At 40.4% G+C, this 25331-nt stretch overlaps 2 pseudogenes; both read left to right on the forward strand.

Annotated features, from left to right (window-relative positions):
• Positions 1–384: 384 nt before the first annotated feature.
• Positions 385–507, forward strand: Gm24394 (annotated as a pseudogene).
• On the forward strand, positions 7689–8355 carry Gm17940 (predicted gene, 17940; annotated as a pseudogene).

The following is a 25331-nucleotide window of genomic DNA, read 5'->3' on the forward strand; positions in this document are numbered from 1 at the left end:
CGGTGAGTGACGGTCAGAGACTTTTGCACAGCACCAGTTCCCCATCAGACAAGGCTGTTACTCAGAGCTGCTGACTCACAAACACACTCAGCTACCAAGTGTGCTTGTTCTGTGCTCTGGAATAGGCTGGTAAATATTTCACACATTTGCTAACATGAAAATCAAATTTCGTACAATTACTAAAGGTTGTTAAAGGTTGTTATGGTTGTGGTTATGATCATTTAAAGTAAAGTACAAAAATTAGGAAAATGCAGTTGTTTCTGTTTGGATTCACTTTCACAAAATATTTTAGACACACATAGACACATACACTCACAGAGAGAGACACAAACACACACACACACTACACACATACACTCACTTTTATGTTACATCAAGAATACATCGGTCCCTAGAGGTGTTAGAGGTATCAGATTTGCATCAGTAGGCCGCAGAGAGGAGAAAGCCTGTTATGCTCAGTGTTCTGACCTGTGAACATCTGAATGCTTTGATTAGTGGCATAACATTCCCTGATAATAAGTGAGCCCAAGACAACTACCACTCTGGGACCAAACAGGCCCAGATGGTCTTCCAAGACAAGGAGTAAGCTGGAGACTAGAAAACCTGCCTGGGACCTTGGGCCTGGGTGGGAATGAGCCTTAGATACAAGGAGCCATTTAGACATGCCTGGGAAGGACCAGGCCTAGAATCATTAGAGCAGGAGAGATGGCTCTGCCCCTCACCAGCTACAGCACTCAGGAGATCAGGCCCTGTACTCCACCTGGTAAGTACAGTAGAGCTGACCCTGGTTTCAGGCCAGGTACAGTTGAGCTGTCCCCAGGGACATGAGTGTAGGAGATCTGGCCCTGCAACTTGTCTGACATGCAGTGACATGGGTGAAGAAGAGATGTCCCCTAAACCCCTTGCCACCTATAGCAGGCAGGGGAGCTGGCCCTCTCGCTCACCTACTATAACACTTAGGAAAGAGGACCCTGAACCTCACTCGGCAGCTTAGTAGAGCTAGCCCTGAATATAGAGATTGCAGGTGAGCCAGTCTAGAGGGTATTAGCATGGGAGAGCTGGTGGTTCAACTTGTCTGCCATGCAGCAGCATGGACAAGGTAGAGATGCCCTCCCCTCCCCTTACCACTTGCCACCAATGGCAGATTAGACAGCTAGCCCAGGGGTCACGAAAGCAGGAGAGCTGACCCTAACCCTCATCTGCTGCAGCACTCAGGAGAGCAGGAGCTGAATCTCACCTACACAGCGCAGCAGAGTTGACCTGGAAATGGTGTGTGGGTGTGTGTGGGGGTGCTGATAAGAAAGATACCTGCAAGTCAGACCAACTCACATGCCTCTCAGGCCCACATGCAGGGCTCTTAATTGGCTCACTCCAACATCTACCCTATCAGTGAACTGCTGGAGTGCAGGAAAGGCCCAGTCCTATAGATCTCCATGACACAGGGCAGCAACAGTATGTCTGAGATGAGTCCGTGTGAGGTTCCAATATTGATAGAGAAACAGAAACCAGAGGCCTCACACTGGAGCAAGGAGTCATTGTAAGTGGGTGAATATTTACAAGCAAAGTATAAACAGAGGGTACACACTGTGATGCACAACTTCCACATGACTTTTTTCCTCTGTTGGGAGGAAAATAGCAAGGGGGAGGATGGGTACAGGGGACAGGAGAGGGTTGGGATGTATGGTATGAAGTTCACAGAGAATGAGAGGAAAGGTCTTTTTTTAAGTTTACTGATTTCTTTGGCAAAAAAGAAAAAGGAAGGAAGGAAGGAAGGAAGGAAGGAAGGAAGGAAGGAAGGAAGGAAGGAAGGAAGGAAGGAAGGAAGGGAAAAGACAAAGAGAGAAGTCATTCCATTTACTTCCTTTACGTGGGCCAAGAGACAGTTTTTGTTTGATCTATTACAGTGAGCAAAGTAAACTACAAAGCCTATTTAAATAAATTAGAAGTTTACAATTAAAATATTAGGTGATAGTACACAGAGTTGTTTTATAATTCCAGAGACCTGCTGAGCAGCTATGACTAGGGTTAGTTCGTTGTTGTCAGATACTGGTGATGCATATGTATGAAAATGTAGATTAGCTGCAAGAACCAAACACCATGGTATACAATTTAAGCATATACAGTTCTGAAAAAGTCAGAAAAAAATAAGGATACTAGCCTAGATATATTTGATTCATTTTGATGCAGTAATTGCACTTTTAAAAACTCTATCAAGAAAATATTTCTAAATCCAAGAAAATATTTATCTGCAGGCATTCGTTGCAATGCAACTTCTTTGTGAAAATTAATATTTAAAACTATGTGCTCAGTAATTGCAAAAAAAGTTTATATTGTCCCCATCTGTTGCAATATTTGTAGTCTCTAAAGTTATTTATAAAGAGATAGTAATAACACATTATGTAAAATCAAATATGGGTAAAAATTAATTGCCAACAAGTGGGCCAGTGAACACTGAAAAGGAGTTTGCTGAAGTGTTGTTATTGCTTGTCTTTGCAATTGTGTGATTTCGGGCAATATTTCTTCTGTTTTGTTTTCTTTCTAAATTTCATAAAATACTGTTTTTAGTACAGGAAGACATGAAAGCATATTAACTTATGGGAGAAAAAGAACAAGGAATTAATTTTGACCTTCAGAAGGTGTCCACCAGAGTAACTGAGTTGCATGGCATGCATTGTCAGAGATTTGCTGATGAGTGAGGTAGAGTGTCCTCATACGTTGCTTACTAAATTTCTAGCATCTAAATGATTGGTAGATTTCATTGTCCCCCCCTCCCCCAGATTCAGAACAGAGTCTTAATTCTAAGTAAGTACTGTCATATACAGAGTGACACTGAGGAGTCTTAACCATGCTCACTCCACTCTTTCAAGGGGATCTTGAGTTTCAGTTCCCTCTGCATGGCCACAATCCAAGGCAAGAAAAAAAAAATCACATTGCATCCCATCACCGTACCCTGCTCAAACTGGAACTCAAATGCTTTATCTCTCAAAGGCCCAAGTAACCCAAGGTTGAAGTCAGCCAGCATAAAAGTGCACACCTATTGGGGCAAGATAGAGACAAACTCAAGAACGCACAAAGGCTGGCGCAATTTGCCATTTCAGAGTGGAGTCCACTGCAGTCCCACGTGATAACCTGAAGCTCCTTCCCTACAAAGATGATATTCACCGCACACTCTCCTTTCATCCTGAAGCCGAAGGCATACTTTGTACAGCTCACATTTCTGCAAATTGGTGTCTATTTGTAGCTATTTGGTTTATTATAACTGGTCCAGGGACAATTTAGAGCAGACTTTGGCAGGCTCTTATGATAACAATCTGCCCCATGGTGCTCCTTATGGAAGACACCTGCTTTGCCAGGAAGATGCATTAGCTGTGGGTGACTGAGTAAGAACACAATTAAGATGTCAAAGTTTCTGCCGGACCCTGCTGGGTCTGGGCACAGTAAATCTCAGGGATTCCTGTTTCTTCTGTTGGCCATAATGCCGGCCAAGTCAGGGGACCCTGGTTCCATGCTTTCTACATTCTGTGTCAGAGATCATTAGTAAATATACGGTTTACTTTGGAAACCTGGTCCCCTGTTAGTTTTGTCTGTCTAGCTATTAATCCCTCATTCCTTCCAGGTTCATTCTAAACCCAAAGAAGATGTAGAAAGCTATCCAGAGCCAAACTAATAGCAAGAAGGCAAAGGACAGCCTAGTCAACCATCAATGAGAGGAGAGGCCATTGGTCTTGCAAAGATCATAAGCCCCAGAACAAGGGAATGTCAGGGCCCAGGGCCAGGAAGTAGGAATGGGTGGGTTGGGGAGCAGGACAGGGGGAGGGTATAGGGAGCTTTGGGATAGCATTTGAAATGTAAATGAAGAAAATATCTAATAAAAAAAAAGAAGAAGTCACAGACCTGCCAGAATGGGCAGTATATGGAACCTGTCCTGATACAACATGATCACCTACCTAGGACAAAGTCTCCAGTACACTAATAGTATATTCACACTAAGATAAACAGAAAGGTGTCATTTATCTCCTGAGTATACACATATCCCTGGAGGTAGAGAAGGTCACATACAAAACTTCCTGAGCCAATAAACCATGTTTCTTTCTCCCCTCGCTCAGCCTTTCCCACAAAGGTCTACTCTCCAGTTATAATCATGGGGGAGTTTCAGATTAAAACAAGAAATGGTGAATGATTTCTATCCTTGATTTTTTCATCTTTCACCAGTGCCCAAGACTGAAGCCCATAGCTCATCTAACTTTATAGAACATAATGTGGTTTGGTTGAAAAGCACAAACTTTAGACTCACACTCACATAGCTACAAATTTAGCTCTGGCCTTCTCACAAAACCATATCTCTGTACCAGGCACAGTGTTGCTCTTTGAAATGTGGGCTAAATAAAATTGTATCTGTAAATATCTCATAATATCTAAATAGTCAGCCGTTCATTCATCGTGTATGCAATCATTTACAAGGTCATCTGAGACTCTTCTCAAGGCCCATCTCTTTAAAAGTGATTTCCTGACCACTCACTCAAAACTCTTTGGCATCTTAGTCACTCCTGAGCACCTCACCTTTTTCTCTTAGAGTAGACGAGAAGATGTTTAGCTGGCTTTGTGGTGGGACAGAGCTTCTAGAAAGAAGCACAATCACATCATGGCTAAGAACAGGGGCCAGAAGTACAAAAATTGGCTTTGATTTGTAGCCATAATATCCCAGGCTTCCGGTGGGCATCTAAATAGGGAAGGAGTTTCAATGTGTTAGATCATACTGGACCCTCCCGTTCTAGACTCTTCAGTGGTGCCCCGGGGCTTTCCTACAGACATCCATCATGACACAGAAAAGAACAACAACAACGAGATGTATCTATTGTTAAGGGGAGGGTTGGAAACAGAATGATCCAATTGCATGTGTCCAGCCAGAAACTGAAAGCATAAATCTTGGAGATGTGCCAAAAAATACCTTCTGCCTATCTAAAAGCCAAATCTGGCAGCTTTATTTAATATCTGTTTAACATTCTCTGTTGGAAAAACTGAAAAGGCTATCTGCAGTCAACAAAGACAATTGTTGTTGTTCTTTGGAGAAACAAATAAAAATGATAATTCAAAACCTCATTTGCTATCTAAATATCTACTTATCTATAAGTAGATTAAAAAATGAGTACCACCTCCCTAATAAAATCAGAATAAAAAAAAACTACATTCTGAATAAGCTGATTGGTGTAACTCATATAATATTATTAAAAAGATTGAATACACATACAACGCAGGGGAGAAATTTTGGAACCTTAGAAAGATTGTTCATTTTGGAGATATAGAAGTTGTGTTTTATACCACTCCAAGATGAACCATTCATCGTGCAGGAAAGAGGTATCATTTGAGAAACAACTCTCCTGCATAAGACAGTACAATTTCTGATGGAAAAGGATATTGCTTTCTTATTTGTACTGTGTCTTGCAGCTATTAGAAAGGGCAGCATACATACATGAACACATGCCCTATTTCCATACAATCTACACTAAGCAGAAAATATTCTCCCATGTAGGGAGTGTTTCACTTATAAAAGTGTTCATCACGGCATTATTCAAACACTGTAAATAACCTGAGTGTCCAATAGGAAGGAAATGATTCAATCAATGGAACTGTTCACAATGGATATTTAGGAACTGCTTATAATAACACAGGGGAAAGCTTCTGCTATGTTATCATTATAATTTTATACTTAGGGATACAAAATTGTGTATACAGCATGATTACTGCTATGCAAAGCAAACAAAAATATTTAAAAGCCATTCATAATGAAATTGTAGGATGGTAGTGCTCTGAAACACGGATCAGCAGCAGTTGTTTGGGAATATAAGATTACCAATGCTATTTCTGCCTCCTAACTTCCTACATTTTCCAAATATTTTAATGAGTATGTACTCATTTTATATTGAAACATCTACCAGTAATTATTTAAACAGAACAGTTAGACATTAGAAGTAGAATTAAAGTCTTCTCAAAATCCATTGGTAAGGCATAAAAGAAGCCTATTCCGTACCTAATGGAGAGGATCCAGTGCTCTGACATAGGAAGCTTCCCACCACTAGCTTCAAGAATCCTTGTGGATGGCAAGAGCCATGGGAAAACTCTGAAAAGGCAGGAAGAATCCTTCAGCCTAGAATTTCTCATTCTGAATGTGTATCATTTCTCAGAGGAGGTACAAGGTTTCCATTATGGGAGAAAAAAAAATACACCTTAAAAACAAACAAACAAAAACAGACTAGTGACCCATGACCCCCAATATTGCAAAAGACAAATAAATCGAACCATTAGATATGTTGTTTGTTTTTCTGTCTACAATTATTTCCATTTCTTTTAGTATCGGAGCTCATTTTCCCTCAAACTTTCTCCCTCTGACCGAACATGTCTTAGTGAGCCCAAGCACATTCTCTGATCAAAGCATGAGTCCGCATGTGGCTGATTCATATCAGGGGTCAGAGCAAGCCTGGTAACCCAGCTGAGCATTTTCCAGATCAAGCTTTAGGGATCCCCAGGAGGGTTTGAAAAGAGAATTTCTGCTGCCTGTGCATCGGGCTAGTCAGTTATAAGTCCAACTTTTAGAACCATCTTGCCTAAATGTAGAAAACACCTGCCTGAGAAAAACCCAGAGGCAAGCCATCTGAGGGAGGTTTTTTTTTTTTTTTTTTTTTTTTTTTAAATCCACAGGCAACATAGAACACAGGAGAAAACTTGGTTTCCTCATAGTTTTTGTGCTGTGATCATTTCCCTAATGGTATTTTGGTAATTTTGAGTCACTTCCTTCCTGAGCCAACTCTACTCTTTAACTTTGCACTCCAAAACTATCAAATCCCACACTCACTTGTGTTTAACCTAGATTGGCTTAGGTGGAGTCTATTTCACTCACAAAGTATCCTTATCTATATAGAAACTTAAAAAAAAAGGAGAAGAAAGAAAATCCAGAGAAGCTGTGTATTACAGATTGTGTGCATGGTCTTGTGTGATAAGAAGGTGAACCAAGAAATACATAAAATTTTAGGTGAAGTTTACTAAGTTTTGTGAAAGCAATTGTTACCCACATTTTAGGGCTTCTTCATGGTTATAAGTGATAAAGTGAAACCCAGCAGACAGAGCTTTACCTCTGACAGTAGTTCAGACAACTACACATCGGAGGGTATTACAAGGACCTGATCAACAAGACTGTCATTTTGGGGTTCTATGCCATCCATCTGTAATTAGTTGGTAGGAGACAGATGAGACATGAATGCCAGAGTGGCAGCAGGAGTAACTCTGTGCAAGGGTAGGAGCCCAACAATGGTCTTCTTCACATTGAAGCCTGTCTGAGAAAGAGGTTTAGTCAAGTTAGAGGCGATGGGTTTCAGTTAACACTTTGCTTCCACTTGAATTAATTTGAAGAATTCCCTAGGTCTACCTCTCTGAAGTTACAGAAAATGTATTCTAAACAATAAAAATAGTTACATTTGAACATGCATCAAACCGGTGTGAGCATGCAGGAGGGAGCTCTGACTTCTAGCTTCTAGACACTCCCCTCCTGCAATGGCCCTGAACTGGCAATCTGCACTCCTGTCCTAGCCTAAGAAACCCAGACAAGTTCCTGCTGCAAAGCTGATTGGCCTCTCCTGGTCTGGCAAAAGGAGAAGAATAAAAACATTAAGAAGCACTTGAACAAATTTACAAAGTACAATATAAATAGACTCAATGAACAAGCCAATGAGGAAAATTTGAAAGTAGAGCAGAATTTATCATCAAAATTCCATATTTTGGGGTAACAACATTTTTCAAGCATTCCCAAGTATCTACACATGTGGGGAAGGAGCACAAAGAAGCTCTGCAGTATTTGACCATAAATGTGACAGAATTTGCAGACACAAAATCAGGTTACAGGAATAATTTTATTTTGATGAAAACTGATGAAACTTGGAAAATATAGTTCTCTCCAAAGAATTTGATCTGAATGAGAGTGGTAACCCATCTTCAAAGTCCACTGAAATCAAATGGAAACATGGAAAGGATTTGACAAAATGCTCAGATCTAATGCAGAATAAGACCAGCAGGAGTAGGCACTGTGCGGAACCAGAGCTGCCTCACCCAGTTTGCTAAGCATTCTGATGCAGATGCAGTTGAGTTAGGTGAAGTCATCAAGACAATATTTGACTCATCCACTGCAGTATGATTTAGTTCCTGATATGGATGATAACGAATAAGAGGCAGAAGATGATGGTGATGATAATGAAGAAGAAAAAGAAGGAGGAGGAGGAGGAGAGGAAGAAGGAGGAGAGGAAGAAGGAGGAGGAGGAGGAGGAGGAGGAGGAGGAGGAGGAGGAGGAGGAGGAGGAGGAGGAGGAGAAGAAGAAGAAGAAGAAGAAGAAGAAGAAGAAGAAGAAGAAGAAGAAGAAGAAGAAGAAGAAGAAGAAGAAGAAGAAGGATTGAAAGATATTATGAAGAAGGGGATGAGGATGAAGGTAAAGGAGATAGAGATGAGGATGAAGAGGAGGAAGAATGACTAGCACAGGATACTAATGGATTCCAACCTTCTTTTATTATTTTCTTTTTAGGTTTTAATTCCCTTCAGTTCATGGGAGCAAGCTTCTGTCATTTCTCCTGCTTCTGTCTTATACTCAGTCACCCTGGTTCTAAGGTCTCTTCTCAACACCATAGTTCTCAACTCATTGGGGGTGGGGTGGGAATACCTTGAGCAAAATACAGGAGGAAAAAAATTCCAATGTGTTCACTATAAAATAAGGATAAATGTTTGACAAGATAGACATTCTTACTCTTATTTAAACTTTGCGCCTATATACACACATATTAGGGCAAAATGTACAGTAATATGTACAATTTTCTTCTGGCCAATTAGAAGAATGTAAGCTTCTTGAAAGCCTGCTAAATCAGAACAGACTGCTCATTGATCTAACAAAACCACAGAAAGTTTCATTATTGTAAAGTATTAAGGCTTAAAGAGAAAATTAAACAAAAATTTATATTTGGGTCTTAAAGCAATGATTATTCACAGAGGAAATGAAAATTTGTCTTTGGTTCTCAAAGATGAGACAGGGCCAGAGATTACTGCATGCTTAAGATGGCTCTGGAGTGTGGGATAAAAATTAGTAAGGACCCTGAATCCTTGTTTTCCTTATCAGATAGGTGGTAGCAACCTAGAAGACATGAATGTGGTGCCACTATTGCAAGCATCTCCACACTTTGGTTGTACCTGTGGGCAGCATGGCAATCTTGCTTCAGCCACTCCCCTTGCCCACCTTAACACTAGTCAAGTATTAAGCCCCGTCCTAAAAAGAAACTTCCACAAAGAGAAATAACACAGCACTCAGGTACGTCTTCCTGGTGATGTCTCAGCATTATCTCCCCCTGCATCTTACCTACCTTCTGCTCTTTGCCCTTTATACTCCAGCTGTTTTCCACTTTGAGCTTCTAGGGTTCATGAAGCAATGTCTGTCTCTGACCTACATGGTCCAGACCCCACTGTGACTGCTACACCATGCTGCTTGCTGAAGGTGTCAACGCTACACATTCCCATAAATCCCTGCCAAAGTAGAGTGGAGAGTCCCAATATTTGGGACTCACAAGAACAGCTTAAGCCATCTTTATAAAGAAAAGAAGACAAACAAACAAAAAAACACCTTAAGAATCTTGCTCACAGCAAGGTATCCCCTACAAGGGATGGGGCCTATAGGGCAAAGACACACTCATTTCTGAACCAAGGGCAGGTCAGATCCCAATGTACTTACTACAAGACTCTATGTGGAAACGATAGGCTACTGACCGCACCAGTCTGGAGAGAAAGGAGATTTGATATGCAAAATTCTGAGCTCAGATATCAATTGTAAATCACAGTCAAGTACAAAGACTTGAGGATGAGGAGAACGCATTAATGGATTCCAACCTTCTTTTATTATTTTCTTTTTAGTTTTTAATTTGCCTCTTACTATTATGTGATAACCCCTCCTCTGGCCGGGTCAGAATGTTTGACAGCCATGAACTGGGTATTGCAATCTGTGATAATGGCTCCTTTGATTAGGCCTCCTTGTTTGGGTGTGTGTGCGTGTGCGTGTGCGTGTGCGTGTGTGTGTGTGTGTGTGTGTGTGTGTGTGTGTATTGAATAGAATTAAAATATTTATTGATACTCCATAGAAACATGTTTTAATGAACAGACAATCTTAGGGAATGCTAGATTTAAAGAAAGTTAAATTAGTTCACTAAAAGGAAGGTTTGGTATAGTGTTTAATATACAAATGTACACTCAGACTTTCCCAAAGAATATTGTTTATATTTTTAATAGATATTTTCTTTATTTGCATTTCAAATGTTATCCCCTTTCCTGGATTCCCCTCCAAAAACCCCCTATCCCCTCTCCCCTCCCCTTACTCACCAACCCACCCACTCCCACTTCCTGGCCCTGGCATTCCCCTGGCAGGAGCCTGATATAGTTGTCTCCTAAGAGGCTCTGTTTGACAAATACAGAAGTGGATGCTCATAGCTGTCCATTGTACTGAGCACAAGGTCCCCAGTGAAGGAGCTAGAGAAGTACCCAAGGAGCTGAAGGGATTTGCAGACCCATAGGAGGAACAACAATATGAACTAACCTGTACCCCCAGAGCTCCCAGGGATTAAATCATCCTCACATGGAGGGACTCATGGCTCTAGCTGCATATGTAGCAGAGAATGGCCTAGTCAGTCATCAATGACAAGAGAGGCCCTTGGTCCTGTGAAGGCTCTAGGCCTCCTTGTTCTTCCTTCTGCAATGTACCAATCACAACCTGTTGCCACTATAGTATATTGTGAGAATAAGTAGACATGTGCCTTTTACAAAGCACTAGCCATTGCCTGCTATCCACACTGTGGTTGTACCTACTTGAAGACTCATTTGCTCTTCCATCATTTGAGAATAAGAACACCATTTAAAGAACTCCTTTCCATGGTACAAAGAGAGAAAAGTGTGCAAATTAAAGCAAGCAGAAATCTTTGTTAATTACATTTTCTACATGAGACATCTGCCAGATGTTTTATATTAATTACTGCATATAACCCCCCCAATAATGACAGTGAAAAATGATAAATTATTTCCATTTGATGATGAGAAAACATGCCTTAAAGACCTACTATTGCTTATTCAAGACCACAGAGATAATAAAAGGCATGCTCAGGACAACAGTCAGAACCCCAAATTACTAAGTACCTACACCAAGAAATATTTTACTCCTAAATGGGCATACCTACACACACACACTTGCACATATATTCACAAACTAGCCTCCCTTCCACATGTAAACAGAAAATAAACACATGGAAGTCCATATAACTTTATGCATACACACCTGTCCAAATGTGCAGACCCTCTCAAGGCTGACCCCGGCTCTTTACCTCATGACTGGCTCATATGAGTAGATGGTTCTTCTTGGTTGACAGAATACCAGAAAAATGTTAAAAGTGGGCAAACCAGCTGCTCCATATGTCCACTCCAGGCTCCTGGCTGACTGAGCCAGCAATTGGCATGGGGCTCCAAGGAGTCCTTGACCATCTGTACTCAATCAATAGTTACTTTGATATTTTTTTCCCAGGGCTCTGGGTTTTTGCTTTACCAATGATCTGTAACCTAATTCCCTTCCTCACTGGAGACACACTTGACCTTCTGAGTAGGGATGCTGAGTTAAGATAAGGATTCTGCAGCTGACTGAACATCACATCTTCAGTCACTTAGCACTCTAGCATTGGTAGAACTTAAGGCTTGGTTGTTGATTGACTCAATGACCAGCATTGCTAATAGCTTTGGTGGATGAAGATGTTTTAGACTTCAAACTATCTACTGCTCACAAAAAGACATTGCAATTAAATTATCCTTGTTTTCCTCTAAAGAGAAGAAAGAAGTTGAGGCTCAGATGCCTGGTTTCTCTCTCACTTTCCAGGTAATATAATCTTAAGCTACACCGTTCTCGTCAATTCTATCTGCCCAGACCCTATACCCCAGTAACAGATAACACTATGGAGTTGAGGTTCTGTTCTATACCCCTGGACTATTCCTCTCACTCTCATGCCTATTCCTAACCCTTCTCTCTCATCATCTCTGGCTCCTTCCATTTGGCAAGCCAACTGCTATCCTTCAGGCTTTGTGGCTTTCCCTTCTTATCCACATCTGACAATTTAGATTCATCTCTGGTTTGTGCTGAGAACCTCTCCATCTGACCCAACCCCTCAGAATCTCACTTAAAACAATCCCTCCGCTGTTTCCAGCCAAAGTCCCACTCCATGAAACAATTCAAAGGCTAAGATGAGTCTATTCTACTCCCTACCATCCTGTCACACTCGTGCACACACATACACACACACACACACACACACACACACACACACACACACACACACACACACACACACACATTGAAGACCATGTGGCAGTAGCAAGAGTCTATCGCCTGGGTTGTAAAAGGAACACACTGCCTCCCATTCCACAGAAGCTGTATTCTGTTGTGCTGCCTCCAATTTAAATGTCAGTATAATTTGCCCTTATAAAAATACAGCTCTCTCCTCTTTCTCCACTAGGGACTACATCTGTAACCAAGGTAACAAAACCCAAGTGCAGCAGCCCCACCACCATCTCTGTTTCTGTAAGCATAGAGAGAGCACAGAAAGGGTAAAGGCTAGGAGAGGCAGTGAGACACCATGGGAGCCCCTGTCTGTCAGGTATGCATGTCCATCCTGCTGAGGAAACATTCACATCTGTTTTACAAAGAAACAGGACCATCTGTCTGCTGGAATGTTCTTCTACCTAATATTAAAGGCTTTGTGCTATCTAGTGAGTTTAGTTATAAAGAAATGGTCATTTTCAGAAACAAATCCTGTAGAGTCATAGGCTGACTTGCTTAAAACCAAATATTCTTGTGTAGTTGAGCTGGCTTTTCGAACTGAGGTAAATCTCCCTGCCTCCACACTCAATAGCAAAAGGACCATTTTCATTGCCAGACACAGTGCTAGTTTTTCACATATCACATGCATAATAAACACACCTGCCTGCTCTGGTGTGCATGTGCCAGTAGTATGCATATATTTACACTCCTGTGTGGTGTATTCATGTACATACACAAATGTTTAACAACTCCCTTAATGACAGTCCTTGTCAGAACTAGTCAGTCTCAAGGTCTGTGCTTCCAAAGCCTTCTTTATATTATGCTATGCTATCTCTGGAGCAAACTCACAAAAAGTGAGCAGAGACAAGGAGTAAAGAATACATGTTAGTGCCACAACCTAGGAAGGACAGATAAGCTGGGCAGACAGAACAGGAAGTGACCTCTGTGGAGACTCTGAGACTCCTTTCAGAAATGAAGACTCTGCCTTGATCAAGAGTGAGTTTATGATGACCCCAGCTAGATGTCTGGAGACAAGTTTACCCCAAGTGTCTTCTTCCTGCCAGAGCACAAGAAACTAACTGACAGCTGGAAGTTCTGTGTGAAGATAAGGAGGTGGGAACATTGTCTTGGGGAAAAAAGCATGAACAAAGCAACTAGGAGGAACATCTGTGTCACAACGGCAGAGGATCAGAAAGACTTAAGAACCAGAGGTATTAAAGGCTTGCCCAAGAACAGTGTTTTCCAGGCAATACAGCTACAGTGCACCTAAGAAGTCACAGCAGCTATAACTATATGCACAAGATGAATCAAGCCAAAATCCGAGCATGAATGGGAGAGGATGTCAGCAGCTCCCCCTCACCCCCACAGTTTTGGAGCTATTGGCAATTAGTACCTACTGGAGGATGGAGAGTCCATTTTCTTCAGGGATGCAGAAGATAACCCTATAACCATGATCAAGCTATCAGTACTAAATGGACTCAGAGAGTTTAAAAAACTAAATAAATAAAAGGAAAAGGAGTGTCTGGAGTTAACAAGGGAAAGGGCTGGTGGGTTATGGAAAGAGCTGGAGGGGAAAGGGCAGGGGCTAGATTTAATCAAAAGGCATTGTATTAATGTCTCAAATTCTCAAATAATAATAATAAAAAAAAACTATTGTAAAAACAGGATTATTCCAGACTCAGCGTGCAATTGAGGGAATTCTTTGTTTTGTCATGGTAGGATTTCCTGATCTCCAGATTGACTTCTGCTCTCTTTATCTCTAATACAGTGATATCCATTGCTTTCTTTGTCCCTTCAGAGTTTTAGACTTTCAACTTTTTGTGAGTTACATTGACCACTCTGACCTCAACCAGTTCAGTATCCAACTCTATTATTGACCTATGATTGAAATTCTGCTCAGCAGAAATGGAGATCTAGCCACACCTGCATTTGTACCATACTTCTGAGATTAACTCAGTCATGCCCAGGGCTCAGCCTTGGCATCTGCTCTGCCTGCTCTGCTGAGATTCACCATGACACTCCAATAGGAGGATGTTAAATGGGACTTTTGACTCAGCATTTATCTGAGTCTTTCAAGTCAAGAGTAATGATATAGGGAGAGATCCCCAATAACTAAAACCAAGAAAGTATTCTGCAACAAGGTTCCTTTAGGGTCTCAAGTCTGCACAGCTGTGAATTTTGTACAGACTTTCAACATAGCTTTTCCCTATTCAGTTCAGGAAATAATACATATGGGCAAAAACAGTGATATCAAGACCCTCATGTTTCCCAATGAATAGAATAACAAGACTGAAAGTGGGGCACTCAATACTACAGATCAAGAAGGCCTAATGGACATTGGTAGAGCCCACATTGTTCTTAAGTACACATGGAATCATATGAAGGCTATAGTATGTGTTGAAAAATAAAGTATGTCTCAATAAATTTAAAATAATTGAAACTATAAAAGTATTATCTGAACACAATGAAATAAAGGTGGAAATAAATGCAAAAATGCAGGATTCAGTAACAGAAATGATTTAAAGTATGCTCAAATAGCTCATGAGTAAAGAAGAGACCAAAGCATAAATGAAAGAATAACTTTAACATGAATGATAATGAAAACCTAAAATGTCAGAATAGGGTTTTCAGGAAACATGGTATTCATAGGAAATTTCATAATTGTAATGCTAAGCACATTTTAAAAGAAAAGATAGAAGTAAATAAGCTATCACCTTAAGAAATCAGAAGACAACCAAAACCAGAAACAAATTAAAACCAAGACAAAAACAGAGAGGAAATGCAGATAAACTAGAAGAGAAAGACATGAGAAAAGGCTAGTGATGGCAAATATTGAAAACTTGGGGAGAAATAGAGCCAGAATGAACAAGAAAAAAATAAGAAAAGACCAAAGTTGCTTTAGAAATTAGGAAAAGAAGGTGAGAACATCTTTACTAACCTTGATGAACTGAAAAAGGAAATAAAATGAGCTATCATGAGAAACCATGTGCCAATAAATCAGGTAACTAGAATAAGTAAATTCACATGGTGAACAAATAAAAAAACTAATTGATCAATAAATGGAAAATTTTTAATGTTTTTACAATTAATGAACAAAATCATTCAAGTAAACACAGATGATTATTAGTGAATCTACTGAGCTTGTAGTGAAAAAGTAACCCAAGAAGGAAAGTTTAGGAGCATGGAGCTTCCAGAGTGAGTCTTTTCAAACAGTGAATGATAAAAACCATCCTTTACAAACATCAGAAAACACATGATGTAACAACCTTTCCATCTTGTTATAGGAGAAGAAAATTACCTTGACACTAAAAGCCAATACATTATCATTAAAGAAAATTAGAGAAGGTTTCAGAAGATGGAAAGATCTCCCATGCTCATGGATTGGCAGGATCAATATAGTGAAAACGACTATCTTGCCAAAAGCAATCTACAGATTAAATGCAATCCCCATCAAAATTCCAACTCAATTCTTCACTGAGTTATAAAGGGCAATTTGCAAATTCATCCGGAATAACAAAAAACCTAGGATATCAAAAACTCTTCTCAATGATAAAAGAATCTTTGGTGGAATCACCAGGCCTGACCTAAAGCTGTACTACAGAGCAATTGTGATTAAAAAAAACAAAAAACAAAAAAAACAAAAAAAAAAACAAAAAAAACAAACAAACAAAAAAAAAAACTGCATGGTACTGGTATAGCTACAGACAAGTAGACCAGTGGAATAGAATTGAAGACCCAGAAATGAACCCACACACCTATGGTCACTTGATCTTTGACAAGGGAGCTAAAACCATCCAGTGGAAAAAAGAGCATTTTAAACAAATGGTGCTGGCACAACTGGCAGTTAACATGCAGAAGAATGTGAATTGATCCATTCCTATCTCCTCGTACTAAGGTCAAGTCTAAGTGGATCAGGGAACTCCACATAAAACCACAGACTGTGAAACTTATAGAGGAGAAAGTGGGGAAAACCCTCAAAGATATGGGCACAGGGGAAAAATTCCTGAATAGAACAGCAAAGGCTTGTGTTGTAAGATTGAGAATTGACAAATGGGACCTCATAAAATTGCAAAGCTTCTGTAAAGCAAAAGACACTGTCAATAAGACAAAAAGGCCACCAACAGATTGGGAAAGGATCTTTACCAATCCTAAATCTGATAGGGGATTAATATCCAATATATATAAAGAACTCAAGAAGATGGACTCCAGAAAACCAAATAACCCCATTAAGAAATGGGGCACAGAGCTGAACAAAGAATTCTCAACTGAGGAATATCGAATGGCTGAGAAGCACCTGAAAAAATGTTCAACATCCTTAATCATCAGGGAAATGCAAATCAAAACAACCCTGAGATTCCACCTTACACCAGTCACAATGGCTAAGATAAAAAATTCAGGTGACAGCAGATGCTGGCGAGGATGTGGAGAAAGAGGAACACTCCTCCATTGTTGGTGGGATTGCAAGCTTGTACAACCACTCTGGAAATCAGTCTGGAGGTTCCTCAGAAAATTGGACATAGTACTACCAGAGGATCCGGCCATACCTCTCCTGGGCATATATCCAGAAGATGTTCCAACTGGTAATAAGAACACATGCCCCACTATGTTCATAGCAGCCTTATTTATAATAGCCAGAAGCTGGAAAGAACCCAGATGTCCCTCAACAGAGGAATGAATACAGAAAATGTGGTACTCAGCTATTAAAAAGAATGAATTTATGAAATTCCTAGGCAAATGGATGGATCTAGAGGGTATCATCCTGAGTGAGGTAACTCAATCACAGAGGAGCTCACATGCTATGCACTCACTGATAAGTGGATTTTAGCCCAGAATCTTAGAATACCCAAGATACAACTTGCAAAACACATGAAACTCAAGAAGAAGGAAGAGCAAAGTTTGGAAAATTCGCCCCTTCTTAGAATTGGGAACAAAACACCCATGGAAGGAGTTATAGAGACAAAGTTTGGAGCTGAGACGAAAGGATGGACTATCCAGACACTGCCCCATCCAGGGCTCCATCCCATAATCAGCCACCATACGCAGTCAGTATTGCATATGCCAGCAAGATTTTGCTGAAGGGACCCTGCTATAGCTGTCTCTTGTGAGGCTAAGCCAGTGCCTGGCAAACACAGAAGTGGATGCTCACAGTCAGCTATTGGATGGAACACAAGGCCCCCAATGTAGGAGCTAGAGAAAGTACCCAAGGAGCTGAGGAGTCTGCCACCCTATAGGTGGAAAACCAATATGAACTAACCAGTACCACCAGAGCTCGTGTCTCTAGCTGCATATGTAGCAGAAGATGGCCTAGTTGGCCATCACTGGGAAGAGGGGCCCCTTGGTCTTGCAAAGTTTATATGCCCCAGTACAGGGGAAACACCAGGGCTAAGAAGTGGGAGTGGATGGGGAGGGGAGGAGGATGGGGGGCAGGGGGAATAGGGGACTTTCAGGATACCATTTGAAATGTAAATGAAGAAAATACCTAATAAAAAATTGGAGGAAAAAAAAAAAAACGAAAATTACAGATGCACATCCTTTAAGGATAAGATGCAAAATGACTTCAATATAATCACACAATTAAACACATGCAGCTGCTAAAGGGAGTGTACATTATGGCCATTTGAAATTTATCTCTGACACTGAAGATTAATAAAAAACTAATCAGTTATAATAAATGATGTTAATATAATAGCAAGTCACTTCACATGTTACTTTATAGAGAAAGATAATTTGAAAAACATAATATTTTTGGTGCTCAACAAACAAAAATTAAACCTAGGAACAGAAAAATCCTGATAAGACCATATATAAAAAGTCAAAGTTTGCTTGGTTTTTGTTTGTATGTTTGTTTACTTAAGGGGGTTCAAACAGGGTCTCACTATGTAGCATTGGCTTGCCTGGAGCTTGCTGTGTAAACCAGGCTGGCCTCAACCTCATAAAGAGCCACCTGGCTCTGCCTCCCAAGTGCTGAGGCTAAAGGAGAAGTCCACAGTTAATATCATGCCTGGATGTAAAATCCTTGCTTCTAAGATAAGAGCTACGAGAGCAACACTTGTGTTTATTCCTGATGTTCTTTTACCATAGTGGTACAGGTTTGAGGCAGGGCAGCTGAGAAGGGAACACAAGAAAACCAAGAGCAACTACTCTGGAAGGACAAACGAAATTACTTCTGTTGCCACACAGCATATGGTTATTTATACAAAATCCTACCAATCTGGAAAGAGACTGTTGGAGACAATGCTTGTGTTTAGCCAGGGTACAGGATAAGATAAGCAAAAAGCTAAGTATATTTCCACACATTCAGCATGAACAAACCAAAAGGAAGTTAAGAAAAAGGTGCCATTTGCAAGTGGAATATCAAAATTGCCAAAACTTTCTGAAGAGTTGAATCATATTTGATACCTCGACTTCAGTGACACAGAACTGGGTCAGTAATAAATCCTCACATTTATAGCCAATTGATTTTCATTATGTGTACCAAGACAATTCAACAGGAATATAATTCAACAGTCTTTGTAAAAAATAAATATCTCGCAAAACATATCCAAAATAGTGTCTTAAAACCTATATTAATTCAATAAATATAAGACATACAACTGTGAAACTCAGAAGGAAATATAAAGGTATGTCTGTTATCTTGAGTCAAGCTACTTTTGGGCGGAGTTGTTTGTTTGATCTATGACAGAAAGGCGAAATTAGTTAAAGAAAAATAAATTAGATTCTATAAAAATCAATACATTTTGTACAACAAAAAATACGCAAGAAAGTGAGGGACCGAAGAGATTCATCAGAAATTAATAGTGTATAGTGCTCTTTCAGAATATGTGAGCTTAGTTAGTAACAGGACCTACTCTCTCTAGTCCCAGAAAAATCCAACTCCACTGCCCTCCCTAGACACCTTCACATGTACACACACACACACACACACACACACACACACACACACACACACACAAGAATATACACATATACATAATTAAAAATAAAATAGACTTTATGAAAAACAACAAAGTGAGAAGACAACACCTAGTGATAGAATTTGAAAATATATCTGATAAGGCCTTAGGATCCAGAATGCATAAAGAATTCAACTTGCAACTCAAGAATGAAAAGGTAAATAACTAAGTTTCAAGATGAGCACAAAAAAAATTATAAAAAGTATTTCTTCAACAATGTGCATTAAGTGGCCAATCAACATATAAAAAGATGATAAAAAGAAAAATCAAACCATTTTGAAAGTTTTATACATGCATATAATGTGTCTTGACTATTTTCATCCCTTCCCCTGTCCAACTCTCCCCAGTACCCTCTCTCCTATCACTGAACCTACCTATAGCCATGCTCCTATAAATAAGTGACTCTCCCTAACAATGCAGCCAATAACTGCCAATAGTTCTTCTTCTAGGGTCAGGGGTAGACATTCAGGAGCCCCTCCTCTCCTCCAGGTTGATATTTTTAACTGGCTTGATCTTATGTTGTCTTCTGTTAGTCACAACTACTGTGAGTTCATGTGTACAACAACCATGTCAGGTCCAAGGTCACCATTTCGAAATCCTGTGGCTCCTTCTGCCCCTCCTCAGTGCTGTTTCCTGAACTTTGGGTTTGGGGTAGGGGTTGTGGAGGTTCATATACATGCCCCGTTTATGGAAGAGCATTCAAGGCCTCTCATTGTCAGCACTTCAAGCAGTAATGTGCCCCTGCGTTAACTACTCCCTTCCAACCTTGCCTACATTATTTCCCTTTGAGTAATATAAAGACCAAGCAATATTATTTTCCTGAATTTATTTTTTTAATTGTCCTATTATGTTGTTGAGATTGTTCAAGTGGGCAGAAGCACTTCCCAGCAAGACTGATGACCTGAGTTCAGTCTCTAGACTCACTTAGGGTTCTACCTATTGCAATATGAAGCATATTCAATTCTGTGACCATAAATATTTGTATCACAGTTTGACACCATGACCAATTTAACAAGCAGTGTCGTCAAAATTGTTTGTTTGTTTGTTTGTTTGTTTTTAAATCTAAACCCAGGCAGAAGAATATGGCTGAACTAGCGTTATGCTAATGAATTTTTGTTTAAATTCATGGTCACCAATCCCTAAGAACTATTGGGGACAATGCACCCCTGTAACCATATTTACCTTGTCCTTTCTCTTCTCCAGCTCCTCATTCAGTTTTTCTTTTTTTTCTTCAAATCTTCAGTACTTTGTTCATTCCTGGAAACTGCAATGTTTGCAGCAAGCAGTACTGTATTCTATCTGCATCCTTTCTCGTGCTTTTAAATTGGATATTGCAACATCACTTCCATGCCTACATCTCCAGGATACAACTTGGGATACTAGCTCTCAGATTTAAGAATTCCAAAACCAGTTTCTTGATCCCAACCAGCCCCAAATAACTGCCTCTTTAGCCTCTCCCAATATCAGGTAGTGCCAATCTATCAGTTCAATGTGTATGGGACTCTTTAGAGTTCTCTTTTTCTTCTTTAATATGATCGTCAATAAAACTACACTGGGATTACAAAGAGAAAAAAGAGAAAACAAACAAATAAACAAAAATGGATTAAAAACTATTTGTTTTGCTGCTATAAGAAAACCCCTGTGACATCTAAGTTACTTTAATAACCCCTGAGGTGGCCTCCTCCACATTTTCTTTCTTATTCTCTCTTCCTTGCTTTCTTCCTTCCTTCTCCTTTTTGTAGGATTGGAAATTAAGAAAGATATTTTTTCCGTTTTTTTTCCCATTTTTTATTAGGTATTTATCTCATTTACATTTCCAATGCTATACCAAAAGTCCCCCATACCCACACCCCCCGCACTCCCTTACCCACCCACTCCCCCTTTTTGGCCCTGGCGTTCCCCTGTACTGGGGCATATAAAGTTTGCAAGTCCAATGGGCCTCTCTTCCCAGTGATGGCCGACTAGGCCATCTTTTGATACATATGCAGCTAGAGTCAAGAGCTCCGGGGTACTGGTTAGTTCATAATGTTGTTCTACCTATAGGGTTGCAGATCCCTTTAGCTCCTTGGGTAATTTCTCTAGCTCCTCCATTGGGGGCCCTGTGATCCATCCATTAGCTGACTGTGAGCACACACTTCTGTGTTTGCTAGGCCCCGGCATAGTCTCACAAGAGACAGCTACATCTGGGTCCTTTCAATAAAATCTTGCTAGTGTATGCAATGGTGTCAGCGTTTGGATGCTGATTATGGGATGGATCCCTGGATATGGCAGTCACTAGATGGTCCATCCTTTCCTCACAGCTCCAAATTTTGTCTCTGTAACTCCTTCCATGGGTGTTAAGAAAGATATTTTAATACAAGTTTAAGCATGAGGTTTGAGAAAAGAAGTTCTTCATACTGTTGGAAAGGATTGGGAGGTATGGCCTCATTGTGGGACGCGTGTCCCTGGGGGTGGGCTTTGAGGTTTTGACAAGTCCAAGCCAGGCCAAGTTTCTCTCTTTCCCTGATACTGACAGATCCAGGTTCAGATTTTTGTTACTTCTCTGGCACCATGTCTGCCTGCATGCCTGCCACCATGTTCACTGCCATGAGAATAGACTAACGGCTTTTTTAAAATAAAAGTTGTATGGTTATAGCATCTTTTTACAGCAATAAAACGCTGACTAAGATGCAGACAAAATGTTAAAAACCTACCCCAGGATGTGGGTGTGGACTTTTCTAAGAGAGAGCCACATCCTATTGTCTTTTAATAATATAGGACTTGGGTGTGTTTGAAGTTATTATTTAAAAAGAGTTGCTAAGACTTCTAAGAGGCCACAGGGTGATGCACGAGGGACACCTGACAGTACTCCAATTGGTAGGTAAAATCCTAGACCACAGAGATGTGGAAAGGTAAACCATCTTAGTTACTCTAAACAAAGTTAACAACTTTGTTTGTGATGCCCAGAAAATAACTGGAGAAGAAATAAAGCCCTAACCAAGGTCTTGTAGATTTAGGCTTAAACATGGCCCGTTGCTATTTTAAAATGAAATATCTACATACAAAGACAATAATACCTGCTGTGACGGTTACTGACATAGAGGTAGCAGCTCTTCTTTTTTGGGTGTTCTCTCTAGTTCTACTCTAACATTCTGTTCACTTGACAGAGCTTCCAGCTCTCACACTTTCCACCCTATTGGTCAGCCTGGTGTCCATTCTGCTCCACATGACTTGTAATACCAGTCATAGGAGCCCATTGAATATTCTTGCTCTTTTGCTTGGATTTTCTTTCTTGCATTTCTCCCTAGCACACTCAGACATCTTTTAAAAATGACATTCCATTAAATAAATGCTCATTGATCATTGTACAAAAATGGCAAACCCCCTTTCCACTGTTCCCATTTAGCTATTCTGTTTTACTTTCCCATTTAACTCCTGCTACTTGCAGTTATATTTGTATTATTGCAACTTGCTTCACTTTGTTAAATAAAAGCTCTGGACAGTGGTTTATACCCAGAATCTAGCACCTGCACATAATCAAGAATGTTGATTAGAATGAAGGACTCCCTCTTCCAAGTACAAATACAGCAGACAGAAGTAGCGAGTTTGTATACAAAGAAGATAAGCAACACTAGGAACAGTGAAGGAAGAGGTGAGACCAGCCAAGTGCTGACCAGTGAGCAGAATCAGGCCTGAGCAGCAGAACAGAGACTTCAAGGGAAATTCTGAATGAACGGGACTCAAACTCTTACTATGTGAAGACAATGTGGGTGTGTGTAGTATACCAGAGAAGCATATGTAGCCCAATGAGCTGCTTGCTTCTCACAGAGACCCAAGACTGACTCCAGGCTTTGATGGCAGGCCTTGACTTTACGTTGGATAGCAATTATGTCCACAGGACTCCGTTGACATGTACATCTTTATTTCACCCTGGGCCAGACACCAATCTTCTTGTGAAGGCAAAGGGTCTCAGGACTACTCTGAGGGCTTGTTGAGCTCTGAGCTGTTCACACATCACTTTCCTCTGCATGTTCTCCCAGGAATGAAGAAGGATACTTCAGCTAAATATTTACAGCACCAGGTTCTGTAAGGTACTAGAGTTTTAGTCTACTGCCTCCATAAAAAGAAGCCTATTCCAAAGAAGAAATGAGAGCAAGAAGGAGGGTTTGGAGATGGAACAAACAGAGTACATAGGTGTACACTGTCACTGTAGCATGCCAATGAAAATGGAGCAAGGTTAGCAGTATTGAGAGATGAGGTGGAACCAGAAAAGGAAGGTTTAGGCTGAACAGCAGCTGTGGTATTGTGTCTTCTTTTGTTTTGTCAACTTGACAAAATCTAGAATCATCTGGGAAGTTCCTCAAAGATGGATTGTCCATATTATTTAGGCTTATAGGTATATCTAGAGGAGACTGTCTAAATTAAGTTGAAGTATATAGAAAAGCTCAACTCATTGTGCATGGAACCATTTCCTAGGCAGGAGTTCCTGAATTTTAAACAGTGGAGAAATTGGGCTGAGCAATTAAGTATTTAATAGCAAGAAAGTAAGCAAGCAAGTAAGTAAGCAAGCAATTCAATATTCTTTGCTCTTGACTGTAAATGTGTTAAATATGACTAGCCATTTCTAGGTCTTATTGCCTTGGCCTCCTTCATATTATTAACCGTGTCCTGGAATTGTGAGCTAAAATAAACCATTCCATGACCCTAGTGAGGACTCCAAATAATGGAGGCTACAGAGTCTGAACTTGTCATCTTTTGTAATCAGGCAAGGCTTCCAGTGGTGGGAGTGGGTTGCATTAAGTTGAGTTGTTGGCCAAGAGGGTCCCATGGAAATCCCTAAACCACCCTGGATGATGACAGAACAGAAGGTTTCTCTCTGAAAACAGACAGTGAGACCCTTTTGCTGAAGACAACATCCACATAGCTCACTGATAGGTCAAGCTGATACCTGCATGGAGCCTTCAACTCTATGTTCTAGGCTCTTTGGTGTGGAAAGGTACTGTATAGGTTACCAAAAGAGAAATGTGAATACCAACCCAGCCACAAAAACCTCAACCTATAATATGTCTTGCCTGCAAGATGCACTGTGACAGTGGTGGCACAGAACTTATAGCAGTTGCCCTCCAATATTTGGTTCAACTTGAGGCACATGCCACAAGAGGGAGGCCATGTCCTACACTGCCTAGGTGGCCAGGAACTAGAGAGTGGACAGCCCAGAGGCCTAAAGTAGATCCAATCACTACTGACCAATAAATAACTAAAAAATAACAAACAAGATGATTCTTAATGATATTCTGCTATACTCATAGACTGGTGCCTTGTCCAATCACCATCAGAGAGGCTTCCTCCAGCAGCAGATAGGAGCAGATATAGAGACCCACAGCAAAGTGTTGTGCAGAGAGACTGCATAAATTGGAGCTCTACATCATTAGATCTTTTACCTCGGAGCTCAGGGAACCCCATCGAAGAGAAGGAAGAACGACTGTAAGAGTCAGAGGGGATGGAGGACACCAGGAGAATATAGTATGTTGAATCAACTAAGCGGGGCTTACACAGTCTCACAGAGACTGAAGTGGAAAGCATAAGACCTTGCATGGGTCTGCACTAGGTCCTCTGTTGATATGTTATGGATATTAGCTTGATATTTTTATAGGATTCCTATTAGTGGGAGGGGTGTGCCTCTGATTCTTTTGCCTGCTCTTGGGACACTTTCCCTCCTGTTGGGTTGCCTTGTCCAGCCTCAGTATGAGGGCTTTTGCCTTGTCTTATTGTATCTTGTTTAGTTGTGTTTGGTTGTTGTCTCCTGGAGGCCTTCTCTTTTCAGAAGGAAAACCTAGGTAATGTAGGTAGAACTGAGAGGGGTCAGAATGTATTATATGAGAGAAAAATCTATTTTCAGTAAAAATAAAGTAAATAACCCTTTTCCTCTAAGTCACTGTTTGCCAGAATATTTTATTACAAAAAGATAAATAAAATAAAATAGCATGGTCTTGGACCTAGAAGCCACCCATAGCTTCAGTGCCCTGGATAT

This window comes from Mus musculus, chromosome 14 (genome assembly GCF_000001635.26).
Source record: "Mus musculus strain C57BL/6J chromosome 14, GRCm38.p6 C57BL/6J".
Lineage (NCBI taxonomy): Eukaryota > Metazoa > Chordata > Mammalia > Rodentia > Muridae > Mus > Mus musculus.